Below are 7,527 nucleotides of genomic sequence, written 5' to 3' on the forward strand. Positions count from 1 at the left end.
AGAATAAATAATATTGATTCATTGATTAATTGTGTATTTAAAATAAATAAATAATAATCGTGAAGTAATTAATTTCTTAATAAATTGGCTATTAGCATACCTAAACCAACTTTCATCTGAATCTGTATCATTTGTAAATTAATTAATTAATCAAAATCTTTAATAATCAATAGATTAAATTGTTAATCAATAAATCAAAAATACCCTTTATAGCCAAATCACTTGACCACTGTCGTGTCCAGATATCAGTTTCCTAGCTGAAAAGGTGTCTGGAAAATTGAAATATTGCCCAGACGAGAAAGAGAACAAATAAGTACTTAATAAATCGATAATAATTAAGTAATTAATCAATTAATTGATTAATCAAAAAAACTGTATTAGCCAAAGCACTTGTTCACTATTGTGCTTAAATTTCAGCTTCCTAGCTCAAAGGATTCTCTCCCTCACTCTCTTCAATCCCATTCCACCCTCCAGGTCTTTAAAACAGCTGTTCACCACCATCTCTTATCTTCCCCCATCCAAAACCTTGATCTTTTCTACCCCCATTAATTCACCCTAGATCCACTTTTTTGAAATACCAACTTCTTTCCTGGAAGTCCTTGCAGTGTCCATGTGTTTTATACTTCTCCCACCTCCCCACCCCCTCCCCCACCCCCCTTCCCATGCCTCATTCCCCCAAGCCCTCTACCTCCCACAGATCTCCCAATGTCCCTGCTCTCAAATGTTGTGTTTGTGTGCTTCCCCCTCTCTACCCATCTTGTCTACCGCTCCCCTTATTATATGTTTTATGTGTCCGTTTTTTTTGTGATTAATGTTAGCTCTTTCATGAGCCTCGATCTTGTATATAAAAAAAAAAGGATGGCTGAGATATCCCCCTAACAAACAAGAGAACCTTGACCTTTGACCTACAGTATGTGGGCAAAAACATTGACAGCCTCACTTTTGTCCTTTGGAATCCTCTGGCAAAGTTTTACGAAGATAGCTGAAAGTGTTCGCAAAAAAAAAAAAAAAAAAAAAAAAAAACACAGACAAACAAACAAACAAAGACCCAAACGAGACAGACCGAAATAACAAACAGGAGTGAAAACATAACCTCCGTCCACCTTTGGTCAAAGACAATTAGTAAACAAGAAAGAGCAATCGGAGATTGCAAACCCTCGCCAGGATGTATTTTCAGTGGTTTTTAATGCTTTTGTGTTAAAACAAATATGGCGGCCGAACCATGTGACCGATGATGTCATCAATTTTTTTTTTCTAACCTAATTTATTCCCAGATTATGCCCAATAAATTTAATCTTGATCGATGAAGTTTTGTACTTGTCGAATTATGACGTCATAATGGTTCGCAAACTATGCGTTTAGTTCGCAAACCTATGGCATCATCATTAACATATTTTATTGCCCATGGAGAGTTCTTTACAATGAGCCATGTCTAAATTTTTTCTATTCAGCGCTTTCGGAGATATAGACTATAGAGGTGCAAATTTTTTCGTTTTTTCCAAGATGGCGGCCGAAGAACGTGACCTATGACGTCATAATTTTTATTATAAAATTCTACAGGTGGAGTTGCACCTATGGTGAAAATTTCCTGTCAATCGGACCAACGGTTGCAGAGAAAATCATATTTATTGTGTGCGGACAAACAAACAAACAGACAAACAAACACAAACAAAAAGAGAAACAAACACAAACAAACAGACAAACATACAAACAAAAAGACAAACTGACTCAAATGCAATACCCTCTCCTCAGGCGAGGGTAACAATGCACCAGGAATTAGTAAACTGCTCAAGCCCTCTATTTTGTGGACATGTTAACACGTCTAACTTCTGCAGTCATTACTATTTTCACCTGATTTACAAAAACATAATTATGTAACCACAAAGACATGTAGGAGGTGATGTTTACATCCATTTATTTACCAAGGTTACAAACAAGTAATTATCACAATATAGATCTTTACCATGTATGGATGCAATTATAATGCAACATATGTGGACATATTTATAAATGACGTCTAACTTGGCCTTATCACATCCAGCACAGCATAGCATCATTTATAGACCAATCATGTGGGGCAGACAGGTTGTCCAAAATGAATAATAAATCACGTTAGTTCGAGATGAAGAAAATATTTGTAAACTTTAATTTGGGAATTATTTATGCTTCATAACCACGAGTTTTTTTATATTCAGCGCTTTCGGAGATATAGAGGTGCAATTTTTTTCGTTTTTCCAAGATGGCGGCCGAAGCACGTGACATATGACGTCATAATTATTATTATAAAATTATACAGGTGGAGTTGCACCTATGGTGAAAATTTCCTGTCAATCGGACCAACGGTTGCAGAGAAAATCATATTTATTCTGTGCGGACAAACAAACAAACAGACAAACAAACACAAACAAACAGACAAACAGACAAACAAAAAGACAAACGGACTCAAATGCAATACCCTCTCCTCAGGCGAGGGTAACAATGCACCAGGAATTAGTAAACTGCTCCACCTCCATGCCCGTGGGATTTCCACGGGTGACCCCACTAGTTATGATAATATGGAGAAGGCAACATAATAATTTAGTTAAAAGGTCAAAGGTCAGCATCGCATAAAATCATCAATTTTTATCCAATTGACCTGAAATTTAAAGAATTTGCATATTGGGTCATTGAGTTGGTTCACCAAATCAAAATCTAGAAGCTGATTATTGTTTTTAGATCTGAAGCTCAAAGGTCAAGGCTGCATAAAATTATCAATTTCCATTTTGTATTTTTTTTTTAACCGTTTTCATTCTTTTGAGTAAGCGGAGGAAGAAGAAGACGTCTAAATACAACCAGATCTGGACTGGCTTTGCATTTTCAGATACTTTCTACTTTTATCTTGTTTTTATTTCGGGAATTTGCTCTTCTTGTTTGTTCACAAAGATTCTTCTGGTCTGTTCGTGAAGACCTTTTCTTTGCCAATTGTTGAACAAAAAAATATAGAGATTCTTAAAAAGAGTTTGATATTCAGAAGCTCTCTTATAACCACAATGGTTGGGATCGAGCAGTTGGACAGATTCCTCTGAGATGGATGATGCCGGTTTGGCATAATAAGGCCTTTGTAGCAGATCCAGAGAAACGAAGACCAATAGACCATGCAGTGCCCCAGATGACTTCGATCCATATGTGGTGATGCCACGAAAACTGCCAATGGCAGAATAGCACTGGGTCAGCTTGTGCTGAATCCATGCACAAAGGCATCAACGTGTGGAAAACATCATAGTGCTAGAATTAATGTTGCTGTCTCCGCAGGCAAGCTGAGGTTCAGGATCGTGACTCTCATCAAACCAAGGAGAACTGCTATATTAAACTGAGCTATCTGGATGCAGGCCACAGGTATTACAGGCTGGGGGCAGCATGGTAAGATTAATTTCCTGTCACCGCAAACTTTAAAATACAGAGCTCCTCCAACATCACAATTAGTGGGTGGAGGTTATTATGTTTTCACCCCTGTCTGTTCATCTGTCTGTCTGTCTGTCTCTGTCTGTATGTCTGTGTTTGTGAAAAGAGTATCTCAAAAAGTTGTCGATTCGATTTTGGTGAAGATCCAAATCCTGATACGATATATATTTTCATTTTATAAGTGATTCTTCAGCATTGAGATATATATATATATATACACACCACCTTTGGAGGCCATTTTTCCCCGCAGAGCAGGGGTTGGCCTTTTTTGGGCACCGTGGCCCCCTTTTTGAAGCAATGTTTTATGGCCCTTCCTGCCGCCAACCCTGTTGGTCACATTTTGTGGCACACAGGTAATCACCAGTGTTGTAAAATAATCAGATCTACAACAATGTCTCAGAAGGTGAGTTTAATCAGTATCGAACACCAGCAATATCTGAAAGAGAATTGGCAATCATAGGATCAATACATGACGAACATATGAGCAAGAAAGAGTATCATGTTCAAGCACGAGAGCAAGCGATATGAAAAGTAGTTCCCTTACCATTCTAAGCATACACGTGGATAAAGCATGATAAATGTCTCAGGACTGCGCTTCACACCTCGGAGCCAAGTTCTTATAGGAGCCACGTAGTGGATAGAAGCGGTAATGGCGCCTGGGTCGCAACATTGATACAATTTCACCACAACCAGTGAACTGGTACTGAATTTGCCGACCTCGGAAGGATGACAGGCTGAGTCATCCCCTCCCCCACCCCCACCCCGTCATTAATTCAGCAATCGACCGGGAGTGGAGCCTAGGATCCTCGGATCCCAAGCCGGCACCCTAACCGCTAAGCCAACACCAGGCTCTTCTTCACCATTGAGAGATAGGGCCAAAAACTATTTTTAGCATGATATTTCAAAAAGTTGTGCACGACTTCTGACCAAACTTGGTGAATGAGTTGGGTAAGTGACAAGAACAAGAGTATTAGATTTTGGTTTAGGTGCGGATCCAGATCTGGCCAATCAGTGGGTGACAAACCTCAAACAGTTCAGCCTGGCCGAGGTATGCGCTCTACTGAATGTCGTTCCAGTATTAGAAATATATTCCATTTGGAAGAAGGTAGAAGCCAACTTACTTGTAAAAACACTTCGTGTGACATTCACATTCCATGGTGAATCTATTCAGAATTCCATGTTTTTGTTGTCTCGTGATAGCATCAGTTCCTGGATCTTCCAGAATTAATTCACTCTAGATCCCAGCTGGCAATAGTCTTGACTAAAGAAGGCCATCTTCTATAAATGATGCTCCCTTAAGTCTTGGTTGATGTCACAGGTTGAACAATTGCAGGCCGTGACCCACATTCAACTCCATGTCCCATATTTGATGATCCATTTTTTTTGACAGTCATAGATGTAAAACTGCTTCTGTTGAGATTGACAGAAATCATTTCCCTAATATTCAGGAAGTAAATTGGATGTATTGATACAAATTGGATGTATTGATATTGATACATTGGATGTATTGAAATTGGAAACATAGATTATAATCTATGTTTTAAAACAACATTTATTAAATGATTCAATGACCAATTGAAATAGATTTGGCAATATTACTGACTTTTTAATTTCGTTTTGTTCAACTGCTCAGTTTTTACCTCTTTGAAGTAGAGAGCATAGATTCCATCAAGTTTTGTGTTGGGAGAAACTACAAGGAGCTTGTAAAAGTTATTTTAATTAATTAGTATTTAAAGGAGGCGTAGCGTTCCTGTTTAGCATGTTTAGAGTTTCCATCTAAAACTCTGGCTCGATGCAGCATCCCAGATTCAAAACATGTATTAGATAACTTGATAACTACAGATAACTTGATCATTTGTAAATCTATAACTATAATGACAACAATAATAACTAGAACGGCACTCAGTAGAGAGCATACCTCCACCTGGTGAACAGTTTAAGTTTTGTATCTCAGAGTAGGCCAGAAAATCACAATACAGAATCACATTTAATCAAAATCAATCACAGGAATCACCATAGGTCCAGTCTTTCATACCCTGATCTAACCCTCGTTTTTGGCTTATCATTCAATGGTGAAGAATCACTTAAAAAATTAAATAACTCTCATATCCGAATCCATATTCAGATCTTCACTAAAATCGAATTGATTCTTCCTTGTCACATACGCAACCTCTCCACAAAGTTTCGTCCAAATCCGTCGATAACGTTTTGAGATATCCTGCTATGTGTCGTTTTTGGCCCTATCTCCCAATGGTGAAGAATCACTTTAAAATTCTAGTAGCCGGATCCGAATCCGGATCTTCACCAAAATCTAATCATTTCGTCCTTGTCACATACGCTACGTCTCTGCCAAATTTCGTCCGAATCCGTCTACAACTTTTTGAGATATTTTGTTCACAAAAGGACAAATGGACAAACAAACAGACAGACAGACAGGGGTGAAAACATAACCTCCATCCACCTTTGGTGGCGGATATAACAAGGGTATAAAAAACAATCCATCAATATATATAATTTTATTATAACAAATGGATAAAAGAGTTAAAAAACAGCAAAAATAATATTTAAAAAAAGAATGTTTTCGTTTACGTGCACACCCTATTCGAGCCAAGGGTGTATTTACTTTTTCCACATGTGAAATTTGCATTTGTTTATTTAAATTATACGATGGACTACAAAATGTAAATGTTTCATGATATTTGTTATATCATATCACCTTCATCTGTCAATATTGTTGAAATGAAGATCAAATAGCTGTATGTTGAAATATGTTGAAAAAGTCAAAACTTTACATGGGGTGTACTTCCTTTTTCACGTGACTGTAGCAACCCCGCCACCAGGACGAGGCTCAGGTCTATCATACCGGAGGCGGGTGTAACCAGGAAGAGATATTAAGGAATCAGAGACATCTTGAAGGAGGAAAGTTTCTGTTAAGCAGATCAAGTCTGGATTGTCAGAAGCAACCTGAATGGAGGGATCAATCAGGTTTGAGCGAAGGCCCCGGATGTTTGAGGTCCATACCGTTAATGAGGAGAGAGGAGGAGCATCGGTTGTAGGACAGGGAAAGCGAGGGGTAGGGTGAGATTAAGGATGAGAGGGGGAGGTAGGGAGAGCAGTTGATCGTGTGTCAGAGATTACAGAAGTTACAAGAAAGGGAAGGATGAGGAGGACGAAAGATTTGATGGTGATGGGATGAGGCACAGTGAGGAGTTGTTTGAGGAGGGGCAGAGGAAAGTAGAAGGTTGGGGGAGGTGGTGGTATGAGATAGAAGGGAGACGAAGTGGGGAGGAGGCAGCTTTGAGGAGGAGGGGGGAGGGGGGAGAATTGGAGGGGGATGGTAGGGGAGGAGATTTGAAGGGAAGGGGTTGAGGGCGAGTTTTGAAGGGTAGGGGCGAGGGGGGAGTTTAGGAGCGGAGGGGCAAGGGGGGAGTTTAGGAGGGGAGGGGCAAGGGGGGAGATTTGGAGGGGTGGGGCAAGGGGGGAGTTTAGGAGGGGAGGGGCAAAGGGGGAGATTAGGAGGGGAGGGGCAAGGGGGGAATTTTGGAGGGGAGGGGCTCGGGGGGGAGTTTATGAGGGGAGGGGTGAAGGGGGAGTTTAGGAGGGGAGGGGCAAGGGGGAAGTTTAGGAGGTGAGGGGCAAGGTGGGAGATTTGGAGGGGAGGGGCAAGGGGGGAGTTTAGAAAGTAGATGATTAATGAAAGACGAACATTTTTAACAAATTGGGTTTATTGTGATTTTCAAGTTAGCGATCCGTTTAAGAACGATGGAGGAGGGGTGGAATGAATGCCACACACACCCGTGGAATGAATGAGAATTTAGAGCATGTAGTGAGAAAGAATTATAAGAGATTGAATTGTTTTTTTGAAGTGGATTGGGTTGAATAGGAAATTGAAAGGAGCCTTTTAAATAGGAAGAAAAACAGCGTGTTGTAATATACCACTGAATAAAACACTGCAGGGGAAAGTTTAAACATATTGTCGCGCGGACCCTTCCGGTTAAGACCACGGACCGTGGATGGACCAGAACGGATTTACTTGAGGCGACGACCAAACACGGATTCGGCTATAAAATGCGGGAAGAAGAAGAG

This window comes from Myxine glutinosa, chromosome 5 (assembly GCF_964187855.1).
Source record: "Myxine glutinosa chromosome 5, kmMyxGlut1.1, whole genome shotgun sequence".
Lineage (NCBI taxonomy): Eukaryota > Metazoa > Chordata > Myxini > Myxiniformes > Myxinidae > Myxine > Myxine glutinosa.